This window comes from Pagrus major, chromosome 21, assembly GCF_040436345.1.
Source record: "Pagrus major chromosome 21, Pma_NU_1.0".
NCBI lineage: Eukaryota > Metazoa > Chordata > Actinopteri > Spariformes > Sparidae > Pagrus > Pagrus major.
In genome coordinates this window covers 25,623,687-25,650,534 of record NC_133235.1, presented here as the reverse complement: position 1 = coordinate 25,650,534, position 26,848 = coordinate 25,623,687, and the positions used below count along the sequence as shown (strand labels likewise).

The window sequence follows — 26,848 nt, the reverse complement described above, 5'->3', positions numbered from 1 at the left end:
AAAAATCTCATGCAGGAAAAAAAAGCAAACTCACACAAAAGCAGAGCTTTTACTGCAATTTTGCACTAATGGTCCCCCACAGTAAACACTGGGGTTAGCAGATGTTTAATATTAATTAGCCTTGATGAGATTCTGGCCTGTACAGTAGCCCAGTTAGCTGATTTTGGGGCCTATACAGCAACAGAATTTTCTTCTTTATTTTCCGTCTGAAATCCACTCGAATAAGTCTATTTGTGGAGGTCGTAGCCGTGTTTATTTTTTTTTGTAATTAAAAATTCCCCATCTTCTTCTTAATTACACTTCCAGGCTTCAATTAATTTAATAGAAACGGCTGGTGTGAACGATGCATTAATAAACATTTCCCCCCCGCTTTAATTATAAATGTGAGAGCACTGTGTCAAGAGTGTTAGCTGAAAATATATTAAATACGGAAACTGAATGAATTCACAGGAGAAAAAATGTCAAAGTAAATCTTCTCTTTATTGACCACACACACACACACACACACACACACAGATTTACATGAACTCAAATGATTCAGATGACACAATATGTCAGCGTGTTTTTCAGCTGACTCAACCTTGACATCGAGACAGATTATGAAGTGATAGCTCGGACTTTAAGTATTAAATAAATACCAAATAACACTTTTAATATTTTATTTCTTATTTCAGACTCGTCAGAACAAACAACAGGATCAATTGCAGCCTTTAAACACGGATGTGCTTCACAACAAGAGTCGCAGATCACTTTGCATCAACTGACGTCGTCATAAACAGGCTTTATTTTGAACAAATAAAATACAATATACACTTTAAATTATAATATTTATTAATATATTAATTTGTAACCCACAAAACACATCTTAAAAGGCACAGCTGGTGGAAAAAAGGAAAATTGTATCTGGTGTGACAAGTCTACAAGTCTCGCTTTGTCATTGGTGTGTGTGTGTGTGTGTGTGTGGAGGCAAAGGAGTGGCCGTCCATCACAAAATGTTCCTGTTACTGTCTTTAATTGTACATCAGAAAATCAGCAAAAAATGGTGGAATTGGTGCCGAAATCCTGTCCTTTGAGTCGGAAAAGATCTTCAGCCATCTTACAGCACGATCAATCTGCAGAGACACAAGAAGACAGAGAAAATTAGGGACACAATTTAAAAAAAACACAACAAAATTGTCACATTTTTACAGCCAGGATCATGAAGATAAACCCACACGTCATCTTTGACAGTGAGACATCCTACCTGCGCCTCACGTCACAAGACTGACGCAGCAGTTTTGGATGAAAATAGAAAAAAAAAAGAAAAAAAAATGTGTTGAGGGTGGAGCGGAGATACAGGAGGGACTCCCTCCTCATGACTACCAATATCTGTCTGTGTTTCGTCTCTACACTCGTCCACCTCTGACCTCTAAAGTCTGGAGCGTCAAGAGGACAACACAGTCTGCTGGGAACTACACAATCACGCCCGAGGGAAACACACACACACTCACACACACACACACACACACCGAGCAGACACACTTCTGCTGTCTGGTTTTGCACCGTCATGACAGAGCAAGATAAGGATCCGACCAGCAGAGATAAGGGATTTAATCCTAATTTGTCCGGGCTTTAATCATAACTGAAAACCAGTGACAAGAGGACACACTCGCTTTTGTATTAGCATTTTACCCTTTCTTATTAAATTCCCATAAAATTGCCTCAGATTTATAGCGTTTAAATGCCAGTCTCTTGTTTCTGCTGATGCAGGGTGATGGACAGTAAAAAAAAATCAAGGTGTGTGTGGGTTGTGAGGAGGAGAAGGAGGTGGTTGTGATCGAGGAGATCAGAGCCAGACTACAGTCCCTGGATAGATGCAGCATTTCAGACATTGGGCAATTATGAGGGGCCTTCCTGAGCCTGTAGGGCTCTCCAGGGCTCTTCTCCTGCCCACGCTGTCCCAACAAACTGGCTAATATATGCAGGCCTACAGTCTGGTCTCCACACCACACCACACACAAACACCTTTCAGCACTCGGAGAGCAACTTGCGAAGAGTGTTGATGTATGTTTTTATTATGTCAATAAAAGCAGGAGTTGGGGGAGCAACTGCTGGAAGATAACCGGGATCCTTAAAATGATAAAACACTGACAAAGAGATGAATTCAGAGGAGGTCAGAGGGACTATTTCCAACACGACTTATTTTAGAAAATCATTCCTCCTCTTTTCTTTTTCTGTCATATCATCCTAAAATAACGACAGAATTTTGAATATCTTTGTTTCCTTCACACAAAAATAACTGTTACGGACACACACACACACACACACACACACACACACACACACACACACACACACACACACACACACACACTAGCTGAAAGTGCTCGGCCTAATTTACAAGAGAAGAGCTGTGCGACATTGAAAAAACCTGATTTTTATCAGAGCTGCAGGACTTGAGACTTTGACCCGACTGCTGTGTGACTTGATTTACTTGATGGATGACTACATAAAATTCTGGCTCGACTTGAGACTTGAGACAACAAAAGTCTCATTTTTTAATAAAACTTACTCAAACAGGAGGAAACACAGCATTTGCGAGGGACTATTTTCAGCTGCGGATTAATACACATTTGGGGTTCTGTGTCGACTAAAATTAAACCACGGTGACCAGGTTCAGGTCTCATTCTGTGGCTCATACTGCTGTTTTTAATAATTTTATGTTTTTACAACTAAAGTTCGGTGTATAAAGCCGGAGAAGAGCTGAGCGACATCGAAATTAGATTTTTTTATCAAAGCTGTAGACTTCAGACTTACTTGAAGCTTGACTCCCTCACATTTTGACTCGACTTGCTTCATAACAAAAACATCCATGTCTCAAGTTTTAATAAAACGGAGCAATAAATGAAGTAAAAGACGTCCATCCATTGAGAGAAAGACTTGAGTTCTGCTGTGAATAAATCACTAACAGACTGACGAGTTTGAGAGGAAAAAAGTTCAAACACTGACTCATTCTAATTGTCAGCAATCAGACGCCTCGACGACGGTTTTCGTGACGTGACTCGGACTTGAACCTTTCTCCGACAGGACTTTAACTCGTCCGATTTTAGCTATTGTAGCTTTTCCGACGCCGAGAACAGCCCGTCCGCCGAAATTCTCCCTCTCCTCCACTCGACAAGGTCAGTCTTTAGATGATATTCTCATGGTAACGAGCTAAATCTCTCTCTACGGATCAAGAAGGCAAGACAGAGAGAGTGTGAATGTGTGTGAAAGAGTTGGGAAAGTAGAGAGAGAGGTGTAAATGGACACAGAAAAAGCATGAATTTGTATCCATGCGGAGTGTCGAGGGAGGGGGGGGTGTCTACCAGACTCTCTCCCTCCACTTCCCTTCTTTCTGTATTTAACCCCCCCTCCCCAACACACACACACACACACACACACACTCTTATGCTGACATTGTGTCCGTCCAACAAAGACGTCCCCGCAGCCCCCTCATTATAAATACATGTCATTGGATCACAGCTCGTCTGAATCCCTGAGTCTGCTGCGCTCTAAGTGGCCGTGACTGAGCCCTGAATGGGTGGCCGAGCGACAGCTATACCAATAGAGCCAACAGTGTGTGTGTGTGTGTGCGTGTGTGTGTGTGCGGACGGAGACGACCACAGCCCCCCAGCCTATGGGAATGAAAGCTTCGCAGCGGGACGAGGTCAGAGGTCAGGCCGTCTGTTACACACACACACACACACACGTGCAGTTTACTGGATATCTGCGATGAGAAGCGATGCAGAAAAGATAAAACAGGGAGGATGCTAACAGCCGACTGCCGCATGTGTGAAGGAGGTTCGCTTAAATCTGGGGCAATAAGTTTTCCTGCTGCCTCAACAACAAAGCCGCACGAATCTAGTCCGGGCCTCACTTAGAAGGAGGGAACAAGGTGTGCGTGTGTGTGTGTGTGTTTGTGCGTGTTAAAAGAGCACATCCTATCTCGTTTTGCAGGGGAAATGCGAAAGTGTCTCTATCCCTCTGGAACCACAAACCAGGCCACAGTGTTGTACTCTCATCCCTCCTGCTCTCTCCTCTTTCTCTATGTCTCTCTCTCTCTCTCTCTCGCTCTCTCACTGTCAAGGCATCTATTTCTGAGTCAAAGCTCGCATTTCTCTCCGGGTTCAACAAAGTTTTCCCTCACTCTACTTTCACCCGAGTTGAGTTTGAAACCCCCCGGGGACGTGACACGGACTTGGGCTGGAAATCAATAATTAAAGGGACACTCATCATCAGCAGGTATGCTACATATCTGCACTAAGTTCTTTTGTTTTCTAATCTCTCCTCTTGAATTGCATTGCGCAACTGAACGACAAGCTGTTAGTGATAAACAGTGATCTGTGTGCGTACGTGTGTGTGTGTGTCCTGAAACAGATTGTCTGATGCACACTGGGCTCATTAATGCAGCACTACAACAATGAGCGGAGCATGCGATGGCGGCCGCCCATGCTAATCGTCTCCGCTAGCCCGCCACCTTCCAGCACCTTTGCCTATAGACGTGTCTCCTCCCACCCCTCCCACCCCCCTCACTAGACGAGGACCCCGAATAGCTGCCTACGCACAGTGCCTGATGGGAAACAGAGGTGTCATCCATTCATCTCCGTCGCATTTCTGTGTTTCTGTTTTATTTAACCGAGTTTGATGTGCTTTTAAGCTTTGTGACAGTCAGGAAGGGTTTTAACTAGTAAAAATATTTTATTGTGAGTTGGTCTGATCTCTCCATCACAGTTAAATGACAGATAGTTCATCCTAACCTGCTAAAAGGCATACATTAATATACATGTAACAAGGAAAATGGTATAATAGTATCATATTTGGTTGGTTACAGGGGTTAATTACATCAGAGCTCCTTGATACAACATGCAGATTAATGTAAAAGACTATTTATGAGAGAGTTTTACTGCTGTAAGTAAGAGCATGTGTTAAACGTACCTCCTAGTTATCAGAAGATGAAGGATAAATTATTCATCGCTGACTGTTGCGAGCTCATTTGGTCTTTTGGAGTTAACTGTCAAAGTTAAATCAAAGAGTAATCATTGCAAATACACTTGCTGTCAGTTTAAATCATTTTAAAACTACATTTTTTTAAGTGCACGCTCTTCTTCACGGTCCAATTTGTAAGACAGTTTATTGTTGAGTCCCACAGCGTCAGTATTTGACAAGTTGGGAACGAGACTCAACAATAAACTATCTTTCAAATTGGACCTTTAAATGGGGTGCTGTGTAGTTTTGGAGAAAAAAATTCAAACTGGTAATAATACAAACTCAGAAACTGAATAAACGAGCTGTTCTCTGAGGAAAATGAGGTCCCCAGCACACTGTTTGAAAGCGAGAGAGGTGGCAGGGTCCGCCACATATAAACAAAGTAAAGCAGGATGAAAGTGTGTTGTCCTTTAAGATCAGTTTGTTCATTCGGTCATGATAAGAAGAGAGTTTGTTTTTGAAACTACGTAGTGCACCTTTAAAGTAGGCATTGGATGTAAAGCCTGTTTTAAAATCTCAAATATATATTTTTTTAAAACATGGCTTTTCTCAGTTTCATTCTGCAACCATCGTGTTGTAAACCGACTAATAAATCTACCGTTATAGAGTCGTATTAAGAGACTTTATACAGCGTCAGTAACGCGGTGGATTATCAGAAAGTTTGCGTTACACGAGTCAAAATAAAGCCAAGACAATAAATCTAAAAAGCTAAAATCCGCTGCAGAGTAAAACAGTCTGAGTCCTGTACAGCATATGGTCCTTTAACGAAAGTCCAGTTCTGTGAGGGGATCTAAAGCGACTGAGAGAGAAAAACACAATGAAGAAAAAAAAAGTTGTGAAATAGGGAATAATGGAAAGCATGTGAGAGAAAACAAGAGAGCGACGGACAAAGAGAGAGTGCGAGAGAGATGTGAGTCTCAAGAAAAAAAAAAAAAAAAAAAAAAAAGTGTCAATGCCAGGCTTCCTTTAGGCATGAGTGAGAAACTATGAGGCCTGGTGCTGTGTGAATGGGCTCGGGAACACACATGCGAACACGCACACGCACAGGCACGCACACACATACACACACACACACACACACGCCCTCCCCACTGAGCCAGAGCCGGTGCCAGTGAGACAGGTCTATGGGTCTATTGAGGGGAGTGGGAGGGAGCTGTCCCTTTCTGTAGAGCTAATGAAGCCTGCACCCACAGGCATAAAGGAGTGGAGAGTTAGCACTGCGCTCCTTCACCCATTCACTCACTTCCTTCCTTTACACAGCTCCTGATGAGGTAATGCTTTCTCTCTTAAAGGGATACCATAAGTAATGCACCTTTACGTATGCGGCGCTTTTACGACTATGGGAGGTGTCAAAAAGAAATCTTGCGGCGGCGTGACGCTGCTCGAGGAAAGATGATACGATCTTATGACAGGAAACAAACACACCTGTGTCCTACCTGGTAAAAAAAAGCTGTACCTTTAAAGTATACAGCTGGTTTTATTCTATATTTGTCTTACTGTCAACAAATCCAATGAAAAGACACAAACCAACAGTGTGTTAGTTGGTCTCTAACTCCCCTATGCAAGCCCATGTGTTCATCCTGAAGATGTAAATCTTTAAAAATCATTCACAAATGTTTAGTTTCATCTTTAAGAAAGTCTATTTCAGCAACCGTTGGAGGAAAAGCAGCATTTTTTAAAAGGGACTATTTTCAGCTGCGGATTAATACACATTTAGTGCTCTAATAGGTGTTTACAGCAGCAGGAGTGTGTATGTGTTGACTTAAATTAAACCACAGTGTCCAGGTTCACCGCAGTGTCACCATCCAGTGTAACTCTGTGACTCTACAGCTGTTTTTAATAGTTTGTTTATCTCACGAAAAGACACAAACTAAAAAGTGCGTTAGTTGGTTTTCTGACTTCCCCTATTTGTTCAGCGTAAAGAAAAAAAATGTATAGTTTCATTTTTTTAAAGTCTAAAGCATCTGTTCACTGCAGTTTTTAAACAAATGTTACTCAAACAGGAGGAAATAGAGCAATTGTGAGGGACTATTTTCAGCTGCGGATTAATACACATTTGGTGTTTTAATCCACAGAAGCAGGAGTGTGTTTAACACATCATCCAGTGTAAGTTTGTGGCTCGTACAGCTGTTTTTTTTTGACAACAGTAGAGGTCAATGTCATGGATGAAACAGACTGTGGTGATACTGGACTTATTTTCTGTGGGATTGTGGAGTGAAATATAGAAATATCACCAGATTTATGCTGCAGGATGAAAGAGATCTCAAAGTTCTGACCAAAGCCCATTAACAAGAGGTTTCAGGGTTTGATTTGACAGAAATCACAGCGGCTAAAGCCGAGTAAATCCAGCATCTGAATATAAACTCTAAACCAGTGCACTCCTGACGATTTCCTCCATGGTGGAAATGTGGAGTCCCGCTACAAAGCTGCCATCAATCTCGAGAGAAACAAAGACAGGCACCACACTTGAGAGCCCGAGACCAGCGTGTCACTCCGAGAAGAAATGTCAGAGAAAGCCGAGATGTGGGGAGAAAAAGGTTTCCAGACAACACAATCACACTTTCAGCAGGGGAGATCTGACTTCAGGCCGCCTGTCTATCTGCCTGTCTGTTAGCTCTGCTGCGACTACAACATGATGAAGGAGCTCTTGTCCAATCTACACCCAGCCTGGTCTCTCTCTGAGCAACCAGACTGAGCTAACAATAGACAGCAGTGCTTATCAAACAGCCTGGCAACTTCATTAGCATCCTGCAGGACCCAGACGCAAGTGTCCCCACACACACACACACACACATGCACTCATGAACCAGACAACCCCTTCACTGGCCTTGACCCCTGAACTCTAGGGTCCTCTTTCACCTGCTACGACAGCATTCATGCTAGCACGGCCGTCTCGCCAGCGCCCGACTGTTCTGCATATGTTCCCCTCACATTCCCACGCTCCGAGCTCAGACCTCCGGCTCGGGGGATGAACGCACTTAAAGCACAGCAGTATTCATATGAGACATTATGGAGATCTGCATTGTGTCTCTGTCTGGCTGTCTGACTTTTTTGGGCCTCATGGCGACCGACTCGCCTCCATGACTTTATTCTTTTTAGCGGCGGGGAAGGCTTTACTTTCTTTTCGTCACCCGCAAATTGATCTGTTGATATGTCCGCGATCTCGCATAAAAGAAAATCTAATACAGTCGTCATTTGTGTTTTTAATAAACTGCTTCACGTCCTGTTTTTGTGTCATGTCTGCTTCATCTAGAAATGTCCTTCCCTTCCCTTCCCTTCCCTTCCCACTATCCTCTCCTTTGCTGTGTTGTTGTTTCTCTCCTCACCGGCACATCAAGGGTAAACTCATGACTCTCCTCGCCTCTCCTTCCTCTTCCTGTTTCTTTACGGACAGTCATTGGCTGAGACCGGCTCCGAGTCTCCACATTGGCTGGCGTAACGGACGGGGAACGGTGATGCGACCAACATGAGGCGCCAGTACAGCAGGAGTGTTTAAGTGTTATTGTGAGGAATGGGGTAGAGCGTGTTCCTGCCCTGCGACAGATAATGTGACAGTCAGATGTTGGAAAGGGTGCGACGATCGGGCGGGCTTCTCGGCTCAGATCATGTGAGAGGGACCCTGAGAGGCGTGCAAAAGACTGTGACTGAATTTGCCTCGCCGCTCAGCATATGGACGCCCTCGTCGCTCTATGCAAATGGCCGAGACACAGACACATGTTCACAAATGCAGACAAACTACCCCCCCTCCCCTCCAGCCCCTCATTAATTGTTCCTCCTAAAAACCAGACTACCCCCCCCTCCTCAAATAATAACCTCTCCACCAACACCCCCACTCCATCTTCCCCCCACAGTCTAGACCCCGCAACCCTCTCTCTCCCTCTCCCTCTCGAACCAGACGCCCCAAAATGCCCCCTCCTCCCCTCCTCTCTCTCCTCTCCTCAGCTCCCACGACCAGCAGACAGACCCTATGATTCGCGTGACCGCCATTTTGCTGCCCACAGTAGACCTAACTGTACAGCACAGCAGCTGCCTTGATGGGCGAATGCAAATACGAGCGCGGGCATTGTTACTCAGCCGCTCAGACGACTCTCATCGCATGAATTAACCCCCCTCCAGCCCCACCACCACCACCTCCCCATAAAAAAAAAAAAAAACAAGAGCTGCTCAATCAAATGCGACCGCAAAACGGTGCAAATGCAGAAAAACGTGAGGTGTTCAATCCTCGGACTACATTAACAGCTCCGCACGTTAATATGCCAAGTCGTGGGAACCTGCGTGATGAGTATTTTTCATGTTTTTTCGGATGAGGAGCAGCTCGGGTGTCTGGTCTGTTCCTGGGAAATCTCAACGATGTGATGCTTTAAAGCTACAAACCAATTTTTTTTTTTTTTGTTGCATGTTTCATGTGCAGCCCTTCTCAAGAAAAATCAGTCACCCCACGATTTGTTCAGTGCCATGGTAACCAGACACCAATGTGCATGAAAATGAGACTATTATGGTCTGTCTGTCTGGAGTTTGTTGGGCCTATGGATCCCTTTTTAATTAGAGTCTGTGTGCATGTCTGAGCTTCTCTGTTTGCTTAATGCTGTCATCAGTGCATTATGTATGTCTGCATGTAAAAAAAAAAAAAAAAAAGTCGAGTGTGCATGCGTGACCGAGCGCTATCTGATTTAAAAAAGAAAAAAAAGAAAAAAAAAAGAGGGCTCGCCTTAATCTTTTGTACAGTGTCACATTTGCATGCGGGGGAATCACATGCTCACATGCTAACATGCCATATGGCACAGTAGGACCGGGCTCTTGATCTCACGTGCATCGAACACCTATCACACACGTTTCGGGGGGCGGCGAATCCTCAGCAGCACGAGAGAAAAACAAAAAAACGGCACCAAATACGCTTTGAAACATCACTCCACTCCTGCTCGCCCGCCGCTACGCCAGCGTTCATTTCATGGGAGCAATTATCAGCGCGCGGCAACGTCGACATGATGGTTGGAGGTTATGCAAATGCAATTAGCCTCGATTTGCATTCGACGACAGTTAACGGATGCACAGATGGCAGACAGACAGAGATGCGCCCGCCATCTTTGGCAGAGGGGAAAGACTGGCGGCCATTTTGTCTGAAGCTGTGCCCATCTGGATGGAAACAAACCACGCTGCATTGCTGTGACGACGGCAGCACTTTGGGAGCACACTGCTGCTGCCACTGCTGCTTGCTGGCTTTCAAGGCCGAGCACATACAGTCCATTCATACGCACAAACCGAGCGCTCTGTTGTAGGGAAACGTATAGAGGCAGAGACGCTCTCTCATTTAGCGTTCAGATTTGAGTGACATCTTATAATTCAATACGCTTTACAAGAACATTTTAATTAACCTGCCATCCTCCAAACATCAGAAACAGCCGTAATTAAAATGATCCTCTCTGTACCAAACAGGGTGCAAAGGTATGGTCACACACACACACACACACACGCTCACACACACACACACACACACTGCTTTAGGCAACGTGTGAGGTAATGAGAGCACATTGAGAGTTGTTCATAGAGTGGAAAATGTGTGGAGTGCTAAAGAGAGATACTTGCCATTTTACCATCTCCTCTACCAGGTGTGAAGGTCTCTCTGCTCTCTGATCTTCTGCCCTCTCAGCGTTTCACTCAGTTTTTTTTAAACAGTCTGAAATTGAATAACAGACGTCACGGGGGGGAAAAAAGAAGAAGAGAGAGAGACGATCGTACTTCATGTGCCAGTGTTTCTGGTTCTTAACAGACAGACGCATGTCTACAGCTCACCATAGTAACAGCAAGCCGAGGGTGGAAGAGAAAATAAAGATCGTACTGTCTCTTTGTCAAATGTAAAAACTGGTTGGGGAATAAACAACGGGTGAGTTGAGGATGGAGAGCGAGTCAAAAGCAGAACTCCCAAACTGGTTTTTAAACAGCCAGAGGCAGAAGGTGGGGGATATGTCAATCTTATGAAGGAAGGAAAAATCAGAGCAAAGCATATCCCTCTCGGCGGTCTCTCAACATTCTCTGTACTGGGTATTATTTGGGGAGAGATCCCCTTCAGCAGAACCACACACAGCCAGCGGAGATCGGGACTGAGGTCCAGTCTGAGGAGCCGGGGCTGCAGCTGAGAGGGCCACGCAGGGCCTGTCCTTTGGAGGTCTGCGGGCCCCTAGGCCACAGACTAACACAGGAAACCCCACTCAGAGCTGTGCAGGCTCTGTGTTTCATATTGATTTCTCCTGCATGCCGGTAGCTCCAGAGGTGCTTCTAGCCTTCGGGGACTTTCTCCATCCTTCCCAGCCCACTCACTAGCTCCCCGCCCGGGCTTCACCGGCTCTGCTGGACCCCTGGATGGAGGTGCGGGCCACAGGAGGAGAGGAGGAAGACGAGAGCCCGTGGCAATGATGATGAGCTGCGCCGGGTCTCGGAGTTCAGTCATCTAGCAGCCTTTATCCAGCCTTCCAACCACCCACCCTTGTTTCCATCTGAAAAAAGGGAAAATAGAGTGTTTTTCAAAATCTCACCTTTGGCATTCAGCATCCCTCTGCTCAATGCAAATGCAAATGTAAACACTAACACTTTGATTAAAAATATGTGGGAAGAAAACGCCAACTTGCTCTTTTGTAACCTGCCCCAAGGCGCTCGCTGCTATACAGAAACAAATAAAAAAAATGCTCAGCATACTGTATGAAACACAGACACATCCAGCGCTGATTGTATTTTTAAATGTTTTTCTAGAAATATACTGTAATCATTCACGTTAAAATACCCTCACTGTTAGGAAATATTACTGATATTCATTATGTTTCGCCTTTTTTACCATTTCTTATGACCGGCGTTCATCAAACAATGAGCATTAGGGCGGCACGATTACTGAAATATTATCAAAATCACAGTACGGCCATGAACAATATCCAAATCGCAGAAGATTTTTGCTAGAGGTAAAAAGAAGCTGCAGAGAAGGCCTACAAATCTTTTTCTCCAGATGTAAGACAACATGTTTGTGTGTTACATTGTCGTGTTTTTTCAGTGAAAATAAAAATTGCGATTCCACAATGATCACAATCACAATAGTAATATCTGTCAAAATAGTACTAATGATTATTTTTTTACCGTATCGTGCGGCCCTAACGAGCGTCATAACGAGTGATTTGCTCGGATTCCTTCACTGCAAATATTCTGAAAGCATTTCTGAATCCTGTTATCATGCAAATACAATATGCTCCTTTATGTGTCGCTTTTGTTCTTTTCTATAAGGAAAAAAAACGAATTGCAGGGGCCTCCTTCAGTAACCGTGCACCCACTGGCCCCCATTTCTGTCAAAAGCATCAGCAAAGACAAATTCAGCTCAGCGTGCTTTGCTGGAAAATTAATAAGACACTGAAAGTATAGCGGGTTAAAGCGGTCAGCTGTGGTGATGATTTGTTTGTGAATTTGCTGCTATGTGCATGTTTTCATCATTTAAATGGAGGGGGGGGGGGGGCACCCCGGAGCAGCCCCTGGCTTGGCCTGTGCATGGGGAGTGACGTGGGGTGAGATTGGGTGAGCCGAAAGGAAGATTCAGACACAATGCCCCCATTGAGAGAGTTCAGACATGGGTGTTAACTCCCCATTCCTTCACACACAATAGGGCCCCCCACTAGAGCCGGCGTAGGGGACAATGTTAGTTCAGGGCAGCCCTCCACCCGGCGAGAAAGAAAAGAGCTGCATTATCAAGATGGGAGGAGATGGAAGGATGGATGGGGGGGCAGGAGAGAGACGGACGGACGGACGGACGGGAGATAGAGGGATGTGTTTGTGTATGAGGAGGGAGGGAGGAGAGAGGAGCCCTGTGACCCATGGCTTTGGACTTGAGGAACAAAAACAGAGAGTACACATCGGCACCGAGCAGCACACAGAATTAAATATTTACAGCATTTTAAAGAATGATTAGTGGAGACGTCTCATCTTCAGCCTGTAGAAAAACATATGATTCATCTGGAGCTCAGCTTGGTTTTACATGTTGTGATCTAATTATTTTTTAATGGATAATTCAACATTTTCAAGAGATGAAAATTTGCCTTTTCGCGTCCAGCGGCCGATTTATAGTGATGTGTTGAATGAATAAAGAAAGTAAGACATAATACAGACGGTTATCAAGATATTGCTAAACACATGGATCAGGAAGGCCTCGATTAGTTAAGTGATTGATTAGCAGAGCAAAAGAAAACTACTTTGATGAGCATTTAATCCTTTCAGTCAAATTAAAATCATTTTCTTAAGCAAAAGTATGAAACATTTGTTGGTTCATGTGTCTTAAGTGTAAGAATTTGCTGCCTTTTTTTGTTATTAATGATAGTAAATGAAGACTTTTTGGGTTTTGGACTGTTGACTGGACAAAAGAAGTAATTTAAAGACGTTATTTTGGGCTCTGAGAAATTGTGATGAGCATTTTTTACAATTTTTTGACATTTCGAGTCGATTAATCAATAATAACAGTAACTGTAGAGCCTTTTTATACAATAGAGAAGTATTTATAAATTATTTATATTGTTTATTATTTACCACAGCTATATTTACCACTGTGGTTTTATTGTAGAATATTTAATGAGGGCCAATAACGACTTCAGTCAGCTCCTGCTTCTGATTGGTTAATACGAGAACAGAAGCACACTTGTCATGCTTATTGTGTTGCTTATTGTGTTATGATTTCATGTGTTTTGCTTTAGCTGTAGCTGAATCACAAAAGGATCAGGAGATAGATGGAGCCACACGAACAGACCACATAAATAAAAATGATGTGATTGGCTAGTTAGATGCTGACGAACGAGCTGATTGGTTGTTTGTGTCACAGCTGGAACAGGCGCTCATAGACAACAGGCACATTGTATTTTTTTTTAAAGAAGCCTTCTGTTTAATATCTAACAGGCAGCGGTCAAAACATTTTATTTCATGCAGAGCTAATATTCCCTACTGCAGCTTTAAATGGTTTCAATCACTTCTCATGTGAAACTTGAGTCAGAGCTCGTCTCCTCCGTATCTCGCGGTGACGTCATCATTATGACCCTACAGTGAATAGTGACGGTGCAAACTGTCACCAGGAGACGCTGCACGCTTTTATTACAAAATAATGCACATTACGGAGAGCCAACTGAAATGCTTATTACATATACCGCTTAACTCAATCAGTGACCTTTACCTCCGTGTCATACTTCTCTCTCTTTCCCTCAGTTTTGTTACCAACCTACAAATCCCAAAAAATGAATCTTAAAAAAAAAAAGCTTGTTGCTCGTTATCAGCAGACGTGTCGGGATGAGCGGGGGCCGCCGTACTCACAACAGTTTGTAAAAGGAGCAGCATTTTCCTACAGTTGTTGCTGTATGATCGTGTGCAACTTTTCCCCTTAAACATGAAGTCTACCTTTGTACGTTTCAAAGCCTTCACTGAAAAACAGACTCAGGTGTGTCTTTGATATGCAGCATGTGCGTGAGATGACAGATTGGGGAGTTTATCTGCACACTTTAAATGGCATCATGTTTGCAGCACAGAGCAGCACTCACATCCTCCAATGACTGCAGTATTTTTTAAACATCCTTTGCGTTCCTCCAAAGACCATATAACAAGCATTTGCTTGTTCACAGTTGCTTGTTATTCGCTCGGCGGCTGTAAAGGAACGCTGTTTTGGGAGTCAGGTTGGGAGTGAAGCTGACAGCGTTAACAAGCCGTTGGTAATGTAAGTGTATACGCTTTTATTCTACCTTTCCTTTGCCAGACAGGTAAAAGCTCCTCTGGCTAAACAAAGAGGGGGTTCTGCTTAAAATGTATAAGGAAAGCGAGCAGTTTGGCTCTGTTTGAGGCCACGAGGCGGTATAGATGGCGAGCGGGAGGGGTTAGGGGGAGCTGGAAAATGTTTATGGAGATCCTGTGTCTCTCTGGGAGTCTAATAGAATCCTGTGGCTGGAGTGAGAGCTCATTGTGCCGGTGTAAAGGATTACACTGGTAAACTGGTAAAACAGGGGAAAGAGCCCAAACACTCTCTACCTCCTATGGAGAGGCAACGAACCATCGAACAATGAGAGGGGAGAGCGTACTGCAAGCTGACTCATTTCATCAACGGAAAAAAAAAGAGATGGAAAGACAGTAGCAGAGGAGGACGATAGAGGAAATAGATTAGGGAGTTCATATACATGCGTGTGCACGGGCGAAAAAGATTTCAAAAAAAAAAAAAAGAATCGCCTGAAAATGGAGTGAAGGATAGAAAAAGAAGAGGGGGACGCATGGGCGACAGTTTCAGCGGTGGAGGGTAATATGGGCAAATGATGTCTGTCTTGCTTGTCTGTCTGCATCCTGAGTGACAGTTTACAATCTCTGAGGCAGCAGGCAGGCCCAGCAGGTTGGCTCTTTGGCTCCATACAATCCCTCATTTCCCCAACATATCTTTTTTTCTCTCGCTCTCTTTTCCATCTACCCTCCACCTCTGGCTCTCATCTGCTTGCAGCCATCTCTAATCTCCTTCCTTGCTTCCTTCACCACCACCATCATCACCACCACCTATGTGTCTATACATTTTAAAAACACTCCTCTCACTGTTCAGTTGATTATTTTTAACCATCAGGTCCTGACGTGTGACACGCTGGTCCTGACTTTCTTTTTTTTAGACTCGAAAATGAAAAAAAGTCGGTAACGAGAACTACGTTTCCTCAAACTATGTAGTTTTGGAGAACAAATTAAAACCCTGCATCTAAAAATCTACACTATTAATAAGGTGATGACGCAAACTCTAGTTTACTACTCTTCAGTTTGTTTAGGCAAAAGAAACATCAGTCAGTGAAGATGTTTTTCTTCCCCAAAACTACACAGTGCACCTTCAGGCTGCACAGTAATGATTTCTGAGAGGCCTTCTTCTTTACCCATAACCACAAATCACGAACTGAATCAGAGTCTCTCTGCCCCCGACCTCGCATTCATCAGAAAACTGTTAGCTGTAGAGCTACAGTGATGAATTGCTTCTCCACTGTCCCCTATTTGGATAATCGATAAATTGGTGTGAGTCGTTTTTCTGATTCCGACAGTTTCTCTACTCCTCTATGACAGAAAACTGAATGTATTTTGAGTTGTGGATGAAACAAGACACTTGAGGACGTCATCTTGATGTTTGGGAGACGCTGATCAGCATTGGTGGCCATTTTCTGACCAAACAACTAAGCGATTAATTGCAAAGGCGATGAAAAACAATCAGCTAGCTTCCAGTTAGTTTCCCAAAAAATCTTCGAGCTGCAATCACCTTCTTGTGGATGAATCTTGAGCAAACATTTCCTAGAAAACACTATTCTACCTCTTGTTTCTCTACTTCTGTTGAGAACTAATCCACGCAGGGTTTACTGGAGTCACTGCAAATTTCCGAGGCGAGTAAAAACCTCCCCCCCGACGTCTGATGAGCACGATGACCCCCGTACATTTCCCACAGTTTGCGCGGACAGCACGCAAAGTACGGCATTATTCTCCTCTCATCTGCTGTTCAAATGGAAACCACACTGAGCATAATGCATCATCTGCATTCTACAAGCCGCCACGCTGAAAGACTCCTCTCTCCTCCTCATCTCTGCTCCTTCAAAGGCTGCCGAGGGTGCATTCAAACAGCAGGATACACACTCAGCTAACAAACCTCATTAAGGGCCCATACACACTTTCTCAATGCTAACACTAGCTGTCACACATCCCCTCTTAATGCACACACTGGTGGCCACACTGACCGCGACAAAGCATCTTTACAGAGCTAATTAGAAGGGTCCCCCTCTCTATTTGAAACTCATCTGAATAGGAGGGGAGATGATAACGAGGAGGGGAGAAAGAGAGGGAGAAGGAGGGACGGGCAGGAGAGTTGGAGGGAGACGGAGGAGATGCTCGCTAATATACTCAAAGAGATAGCAGGGCGGTGTGGAATTAAAGCAAGGAGCTCCAGCAGGCAGGGGGAACCGAATTAGTGTGACACCGCTATGTGCAGGTCTGATGCAAGCTACGGCAGGGGAGCGGGGAGGGAACAGAGCGCTGCACCGATTTGATTGGTGTGCCAGTATCTAGAGAGAGACAGAGGGAAGGAATGGGTGTGACACCAGCGTCACGGGGAAGCCAGTAAAAGAGCAGCCGCTGACATGGAGAAACGCTGCTCTTAAACACGAATGAGCGATTAGCACAACATAATAAAAGGTGGAACAATGAGATACGGCCGAACACCGGGGACGGCAGCAAATAAACTAAACGAATGTGCGACGCCTTTGTCTTCCCTTGCCTTTTCTTTCCGTGGCTAGTTATTGTCTGTTTTCCTGATAAAGGAGATGTTCTTTGCATAAAACATGGCCGTTTGCTTTTCAGCTCCGCGCACTCTGTATACAGAGAAGGACAGAAGGTCACACTGAGAGTTCAGCTCCAAAACATTCCTCCATAGTTGCCATATCTTCCTCCAGCCCTCCTCCATTTCATGTTTAAATTTTTCTTTTGTGTGCCCCCGAAACAAGCTGTGTGTGTGTGAATGTGTGTGTGTGTGTGTGTGTGTGCGTGCGTGCATGTGTGTGTGCACTCAGACAATGCCAAGTTGACAGTTGGGGTCTCGGATCAAGCACAAGGCCAAGTTTGTCTCACCAGACTGAGTGAATGGACACATCAACAATTGCTGAAGTAAATTAAAGGGGCACTATGTAGAAATTCAAACTCAGGATATTTATTTTTTTCCATCACTGAATAAACAAGCTGCTCTCAGAGGAAGATAAGGTCCCCAGAACACTGTTTGAAGCTGGAAAGGTGGCAGGGTCCGCCAAATATATATAAACAAAGTAAAACTCAGTCATGAAAACAAAGAGAGTTTGTTTATTTAGTTTGTTTAGTTATTTCTCTTCTGATTAAAATTTATTTCCCAAAACTACATAGTGCACCTTTGTTTATTGTATTAATTCTGCAGAATTTTTCGCCTCACAGCATAAAAAAATAAACAAATTACATTTTATTTTAAAATGTAACAAGAACAGAATAAACTACGCAAAGTAGTTTAAAATGCAAAAAAAAAAAAACTGAAGAAAAGTGTGAAAAAAAAAAATCCAGGCTGTTTTCAATGCTCGACCAAAATTTAAGTTCAAGTTGAAGTTATGACCTAATTGTTGTCCCGTCGAGCCCAGTGGCCCCTGATGAGAGTGCAAAGCATTCTGGGAGAATAGCAGGTGTCCCCATGTCACAGAGCTTCCCAGACAGCTTGTTAATTTGCACAACTTTTTTTTTTTTTTTACACACACATCTCTGCCTCTATCTGCGTGTGCATGCATGTGTATGTATGTGTGTGTATATATTAGCGATGGGACTTGACCCTAGCGAGCTGCGGCACTGTTTCGCGTCTTGCTGGGCGTGGGAAAAAGACGGGACCCCTTTTCACAGCTGCCTCGGCCGAGGCCCGGGCTGCTGGGGGCCCCTGTACCCCCTCTACACACACCCCCAGTTCCCCCTTGTCCGACTCCCTCCCCCCCACCTCCCCCTCCTCCTTCCATCCCATTCAGGCTCCGGCCTACTTGCTTTCAAAAGCAGGACCCCCTTCCCAGCGCTTCATAAATACATCTCATTATTCAAGCCCTAGTTTGCATAGGGATTCCAAAGAGATCTCCACTCTGCTCGTGAGGCCTGAAGCCCCTCAGCCTTTTGGACCGCACAAGTGCAAATTTCGACTTAGTAATCTCCCTGTGTTAATATTTGTTTTAAAACGATGTGTGCACGCTTGCAAAAAACTATTTCACCGATGCTGTAACAGTCTTGAAAAATGTCCTAATTCGATGCACCTCCTTTTTAAAAAAAATCTCCCTTTTTTTTCTTTGCATCGTGGCAGAAAATCTGACGAAACTACAACCAGTGAAAAGAGAGTTTAGCATGACTATTAGCAAGTGCTTTGCTAGTCTGTATTCCATCTGCCACCGGCTATTGTACAGTGCCTCACACACACGCACACACACTCTTCAACACCCCCCCCCACACACCCCACCCCCATTCGCTGCAATGCATTACTGCAGAGATTTATCTCCTATCAGCCTGTATAATACTGAGGTTATAATTTACATCCACTTTAGAAAACAGCAGCACAGGCCGGTCCTTGCATATGCTAATATAAAGCTTGGGAAAATCTGGGCGCCTCAAAGAACTCCATACTAAATTTGAATAACTGAGCTTTATATTGAGCGTCAAGGTTGTGGAACCATGAAGATTTGACCTTGCTAACAATGTGTACTTATTGTTTAATTCCTGACGCTCAACTATTTAAAAGGAGGAATTGGAGGGAACGCACCGACAACGTTAAAGCCAGGAACGTTTTTTTCTGTTGTCGTTCAAACATCTTCTGGTCTTCGTTTATTTCTCAGGAGGCTTAAATTTGGGAATTTTAATTTTAACGCGAGGGTGAAACCGATCATCTTACAGTCGGTTTCCTTTTGCAATTTTACTGCTTTGACTCAACGCTGCCGTTTTCTCTACCTTTATGCAAATCGTGACTTTGCTCACAGAAATCAGGAGACTCTGGACAAGGGGAGGGCATTAGGGTTGAAATGGACAGAGCCACCCAAACACTCTTTCCACATGAGCAGGTCCAAACCTCGCCCGCGCTCTCCTAACGGGATAAAGAACCGCAGCAAAGATTACACGGCCACCTCCCCTGCACCTACCACACACTCTACCTGACAAATAGGATCACAGTGTTTAAGGGGATAAAACGCTGAATGTATGAGAACGAAAAGAAAGAGAGGTGTGTGTGCGTGTGTGTGTGTCCGCATGTGTGTGTGTGTGGCGGATGGGGGGTTGATGTACAATGTGAAAAATGTTAATACTTCAAAGGAATGATGGAATTCAACATGGAGGTCTTACTTCACTCGCTCAAATCACACCGTTTACACTCTGTTGCTGTAGGCTACAGTCTATTGCAGCTCCACACTGTGTGTGTATATCCTGATATATACATGAATGATATAAAACTGACATTTACACTGTGCGCAAATAAAACCGCCAGTAAATGTCCCTCTTAATTCCCTCTTTTTCGTTTGAATACGACGGGGGAGGATTTACACTGCTGCACACGTCTTCATTCAAAACACACGATCCTGAATATTTCAACATTCACACCCACACAGACACGAGTCCGTCCCCACAGCTCCACAGAAACATGGACAACAATCAAACACCAGCAATGCTAAGCTCAAGGCTCTGCTCCTCTGGGAGCCTCCAGCATCTTAAAGGTTGACCGTTGACCTTATTGGTACGCCCCAAAATGTATAAGGCAGAACAAGCAAACTGCTTACACATGTGGCAACATCATGGCAGTGGTTTTTTCCCCAAGATGTGTGGAAGACATAGGTGCACGTGTTCGTCGATGAGTTTAGGGCTCGATTAATATCTGTGTACAAAGAACTGGACAAACTGAAGCAGATCTGATGAAGCTCTGTATTGACTCTACATTCATTCGGCTTAGCTGGTGACCGAAACTGCTTGTGTGCTGTGCCTAAGCCTTATAATGGAGGGGGAAAACCCTGCTCACATGACAGGTGAGCCACTTCTCTACATGCATTGTGTTCTTACTTAAAACATTTACCTGCAGGCTGACTGTCGCTCCACATCCTGTCTGGCGGCGGTTTGTCTTCACTGTGAGTTGATGCAAACTTTAGGGATGACGTTCTCGGCATTTTCCTTTCGAGACAAAAGAAGAAAGAGAATCAGTGCACGTGTAACAACACAACTCAGGAATAAATAAGTGGCTCGGAGGAGGAAGTGGAGGAAAATATCAGAGGAGGGGGGGTATATGCAGCTTTTGTTGACCTTGCAGCTAACAGCACTCCACCAAACTTGTTCTCCTCATTATTTTGCCTCTTTGCAAGGTTAAATATATTTCCTGATGCATGAACAATAAGTCGAGCTTGATGAGAGTGTGTCTGAAAAGCCCAAATTGCAAAAAATGTGATGGAAAAGACAGAAAACAAAGCAATTTTACAGAGCAGGCTCCATCTGGGCAGCATCCCAGTTGCTAAGCTACTGAAATACAAGATTAAAACACCAAAAATGTTGTTTACAAAGTAAAAAAAGAGTATAAACTCTAAAAAAAAATCAGGAACAGAAAGATAGAGATTACACAACCGCGTCATATTTTAATCCCTGATTTTCTTTCCATCACTCTAAGATGGAGGACACGGAGGTCAAATCGTATACACGTGGCTTAAACTGTTCACCGGCTCTCACATGCAAACGCCAACAACACACACACACACACACACACACACAGTCACACCACACACCATCCAAGCTCTCTTGTTTAACGGCGCACATCAAATATTGTCAGTCATGGTCTAAATAGAGCATGCTGGGACTTCAGGGATATTCAGTCATCTCCAAGGCTTGCTGATTCGGCTCTAAGAATAGATCAAACTCTGAGCCGATGTCCTATTTTGTTCTTATCTAGCAGGCAAACACGAAAATAATCCACCCGGCGAAAACACAAATTCGAACACATCTGCCATGTCTAACTGGGATTCAGCTCCGGTTGATGAAAGCATGTTGGGGGGGAAAGAAGCAGGACGAGGGGATGGTCGTGTACAGCTCGGGTCTGAGTGATGCAATGTGATTTGGGATGCAGGTTCTGGTTGAGGGAGGAAAGGAGCCAAACAACCCAGCGATGAAATGTTGGGAGGGGGGAGGAAGAAAAACAGTTATCAGGAATGTTGGAGCACACTAACCGGGCCTTATATTCTCTGCTAAGGCTTCAACTGTGCATCCAATTATACATCACACTCCTAATGTCAAGTTAATTACAGCCAGGGGACATCACTTAGCCTCCACCACTCATAGAGGAAACACACTGAGTATCAGAGGAGTCAGGGAGTCTGCGCTTTATGGATGCAGCTCATATAAATTCAAACAGAGTAATTATCGGCTTTAATGAAGGGTATTCCAACTTCTGGGCCTGCAGGAACACACCACGACCAACATGTGAGATCTTAGCAAAAGCGATGTGATGCTGCTGCTGCTGCTGCTGCCAACATCATCACGTGAGTCCTGGATGGACCAATCACGTGCAACCTTTAACTATTTCTGTCTAACCCCCCCTCCTCCTCCCCAGATATTAATGTTATAACGCCCACACAGTTATGACAACTGCGCAGGAGCACGCATTCTGCTTTTTGGACTGTTTTTCCACGTGTGTCACACCTTCATGGCCTAAAGTTGAGCCGGTTCAGGGACCCCGCATCATCACCGCGATGACCCCCCCTCCCAAAAAAAAAAAAAGAAAAACCACGCAACAATCACGCGCTCGCCAAACACGCAGAACGTGCCAACACCTATTCGCTGGATTCGCGCCGGTGTTGCTTCCTCCCCATCCCTCCAAACACCACCACCATCATCGTCACTCCTCCGCGGCGTGCAGCCTCCCTCAGCATCCGTCCCTCCCGCTTCCTCCTGCCGCTGCTGCTGCTTCCTCCTCCTCCTCCTCCTCCTCCTCCTCCATGAGAGGAGAGGACAGGAGAGGAGAGGAGAGGACCCCACGGCTCCGAAGTGCTCGGCGTCAGTTCGTACTTTCGGTTCTCTAGCTTTATGAAATTAAAACTCATACAGCTAGATAACCAAAGACACAAACTAACACCCGTCGTCTCTTAAAGGGGCCGCCTCTCCTCCGGATACACACCAGAGAGAAGCAGAAGAAGAAGAAGAAGGAGAAGAAGAAGAAGAAGAAGAAGAAGAAGAAGAAGAAGAGGAGGAAAGGGAGCCTGCCTGTGGTGGTCACACACACACACACACACACACACACACACACACACACACACACACACACACACACACACACACACAAAAGCTGCACACACCAGAATAAAAGCTTTAAAATTCATCCACATATATATTTTTAATCATTAAATGAAGGTGAATGAACTTAAGGTTCAGGTTGTGTTGGATCCCATCACTCACTACACACACACACACACTGACTGACTGACACACCAGGCCCACCATCAAATCACATTCACCTCTTCTTTTACCGGCATCTTTCATGATTAAACCCAGCGTGGCACAAAAGCAGAAAGAAAAGCCACAAACGCATCAACGTGACGAGTTCTGGTGCTTTGGCAGGATTTTGGTTTTAGCCTCCTGCAACCACACCAAAATAATGAATAAAAAAAAGCCTTTATGGTGAATAAATGTGATTATTTTAGGAGTTAAAGCTGCCTTTTTTTTAAATTATTGGTCAGCATCACCAGATTTGAGGCGTTACTCCACCGCATCAGGCCTCAAAATAAAGTTCCCATCAATTTCATAGCCTCCATTTGGTCACTTTTAGTTTGAATTAAAGGCAAAACACGAACCACAACAGTGTGTGGAGCAGTGTGTGTGCTGACTGTACAACAGCAGCGTATAAAAAACACACACAGTAATTAGACAATTAAGGCTATTCCCACATCAACTATTGAAGCCAGCATCCCACTTACTTGCACATCAGGCTAACTCCACTCCACTCCAGCCCAGTCAGTATCCTCCAACAATCTCAATCCGCCTTTTTCTTTATTCTAAAAAAAAATAATCTAATAATAATAATAATCTGATCGCATCCGATGAGAGTAAACAGCGTTAAAAAAGGAGAAAGGAGAGCACCATCAGGGCTACAAAGTGTGCTATCTCTCTGTAGACTACACTGCCTGCGTCCTCTCCCTCACACACGCGAGCTGCGACTGACAAGTGCAGAGCCCACACGGTGAGCAGGGAGGGGATAAACTCCGCCTCAGAGAGAGGGAGGGAGGGAGGGAGGGAGGAGAGAGAGGGAGAGAGAGAGAGGCGGGAATCTGAAATCATTAAAGCCGATTTGAACATGAACGCAGGTGTGTGTCAATCAGGAGTTTATTCCACCAATTATCCTCATCTGCGGGCGCGTAAAGCGGAGGAGTGCGTAAAAGTGGTTCAAAAAGCAAATGGGGGCTGGTGCGGAAGAGCTGTTTTGAGAGCAAATTGCTGTATTTATGTTATATTATATTTTTTAAAAAGCTTTTAATTTATTTAGAGATGATGGGAAATTGCAAACGCTCTCTCTCTTTTTAAATAAACCATCGCTATAATCGTGTGTGATGGGAGCTGCTACTTGCATGAAATCCAACAACAATTAATCTTCAAAGACCTGCTTCTGATCTGAGCAGGGTTTGAAATCATTAGCCATAACAAGCCACAGCTAATTTACTCCGGGATCAGATCATTTTAAGGAAACGAAAAAAAGAAACTCTTACTCTTAATAACACGTAGAAGAGAATAAAGTTAGCATTATGATATTTTTAGATATTCCAGTCATCTCTCCTCTGCTGTGTTATAAAATCCTTTACAAGTGATTGAATTAATTAAAGGGGAATAAGGTCAGCTTTCTCTTACAACCTCTTTAGATTATTTTAGGAACAGTATTACACCTTCAATACTGTTGTTAGAGTATTTATGTAATAGAGTATTTAGTTTCCAGGATGCAGAGGCTCCACAAAGATGGAGAAAAAGGTTGCAAGTTGTTATTCTAATGTAAAAAAAAACCTCGCTGTTCGTGCAGCCAGCAGAGGAATTCAGTCTTTCTGTCCTTGACGCAGGAAATGCCCACGCCTGGCCAAACCCTGATAGCATATTCGAGCAATATGCAGCCTTATCGATTGTGATATTATGATATGAGTGATATCTGAGGGGGGCTGAGCAGATGAGATAGAGAGCGCGATAACAATCGCAGCCTTTTGATAAAAGACGCCAGAGACAAGAGCCCCCAACAGCAAAGTTGCAATCTCCAAGTTTGAAAAGGATATTTAAAAAAAAAAGGTGCTGGAGTCAGTGTGTGTGTGTGTGTGTGTGTGTGTGTGTGTGTGTGTGTGTGTGTGTGCAGGTAAACCCAATATAAGAGCAGAGCAGGGAGCCCACAGTATCCAAACGAAGCTTGCATCAGATAGCAGCCACATATCTGATTATTGCGCATGGGCAATCTGTTAGTATCATGGAGGTGCAGCTCTCCTGTCAGCTCTACTGTATGAATCCTGTTCTACTGTGCATCATTTATAAGTAGATGCAATCAGCCGCATGTGGCCTCTGCTGCTGCTGCTGCTGCTGCTGTCAGCCTGTAATTGAACTCGGACCACGTTGTGCTGGAGGAAGAAGAGCGGGAAGGCCCACGCATAAAGTCTTTCAAATCATCAGTGTTGCTGCATTAGGGCTCATTGCTTCTGAGCATGCGCGAAGAGGGCTTTCGAGCACACGTGTGTACATATATTGCAGCTCGTATAGCTCATAACTATTGTTATCACCTGTTAGATGTAAAATTCAGGACATTTGGGTCAAATTGTGGCTTATTTTCTCTCCCAGAGTTGTTGCAGTAATCGTTTTTTACTAATTAAAGGGGCATTATGTGGTTTTAGAGAAGAAATCCAAACTCAGAATTTTAATATTTACAATAATAATGAGGTAATAATACAAAAATCTGAAATATTTATTTAAACAGGCTGGAGAACAAGGTCTCCAGAACTCTGTTTGAAGCTAGAAACGTGGCAGGGTCCGCCACATATCAACAAAGTAAAACAGTACGAAACTGTGTTGTCAGTTTATTTAAGGCATAAAAACGTACCCCCAAAACTACATAGTGCACCTTTAAATAAAATCCCAGAGCAGCTCTCCTGTAAAAAAAAATGTTTTTAAGTTTTAAGTAAAGTTGAAGATGAGCTGTTTAACCTAGATTCAAAAAAAAAATCACATTTAAATCCTGGAGATAAACTGCATGAGGTCAACTGTAGCTTACTGAAGGTGTGAATACATCTGTTCAGAGGGTTTCCGTGCGTGTGTGTGTGTGTGTGTGTGTGTGTGTGTGTGTGTGTGTGTGTGTGTGTGTGTGTGTCCTCAGATGGATTTTCCCACAAACAAGTGACAGGGAAAATTTAACCCCCCCTTTAAAAAAAGGAGGGGTGTCTTTCTCACCCTAACACCCCCCAAAAAAAGAAGAAGGAAAAAAAAAAGAAAAAAAGAAAGAAGTCAACATCAAGTTCAACAACGTGCCGGAGAGACATTTACATGACAATCCGGTCTGGGATCCTCGAGGTGCCCCCACCCTGCTACAACAGAGTCTGGCGTCAGCCCCGCTACACTTTCCCAGGCTCACAACAATATCTCCCTGCTGAACTCTGCACTGCAGCGCTGCCTGGGGCCTCCTCCTCCTCCTCCTCCTCCTCCTCCTCCTCCACCTCCTCCTCCAACCACCTCCCTCTCCTCCACTTACTACGTGAATACTTCTCACATGAGCACATGGCAGCGAGGAGCCTCATTAAATATTCCCGAGTTTGCATAAACTTTAATGGAGGCTAATTGACAGTCTTCTCCTGCAGGATGAGGAGCGTCGCTCTGATATTTGGGGTGAGATGTTTTCTGATAATTTGCTGCTTCACGAGGCCTTTTAATCTAACTTTTAATCTAATGCTGTGATTTTTTACTGTAATGTTCAAGTTAAATTTGCTCCTATGGTCCTGATTTCAAATTAGCAGCAGCACCTGTGACATAATTACTTTGCTGGAATTAATTGAAGTCACATTTTAGAGGGATGTAATTGTAGATTTATTATATTTTTCTCAAACACGCCCTTCTCTTATTCAATATCAAATATTAAACTGTAAAAATAATAAATAAAAGCCACAATTAACGCACCTGCATTTATGTCAGAATATACTTACAATTTACTCGAGTTAAATCCAAAAATATCACGTCCACATAAGATGAGTCTCTGTTAAAAATATATAATTTACAGATTTTATAATTTGTCCCAAAAAAATGCGTCCATCCAAATAAACTGGGCTCGATATCACAG

General features: G+C 44.0%; 1 long non-coding RNA gene across 1 annotated transcript; it reads right to left on the bottom strand.

Moving 5' to 3' along the window:
* Positions 1-813: 813 nt before the first annotated feature.
* LOC141017463 (uncharacterized) lies at positions 814-23,660 on the bottom strand. The gene is made up of 4 exons (XR_012180646.1): positions 23,478-23,660; positions 20,600-20,694; positions 10,588-11,495; positions 814-1,112 (listed from the first exon to the last, which is right to left on the bottom strand). It is a non-coding gene; the product is annotated as an uncharacterized lncRNA (long non-coding RNA).
* Between the last annotated feature and the right edge of the window lie 3,188 nt (positions 23,661-26,848).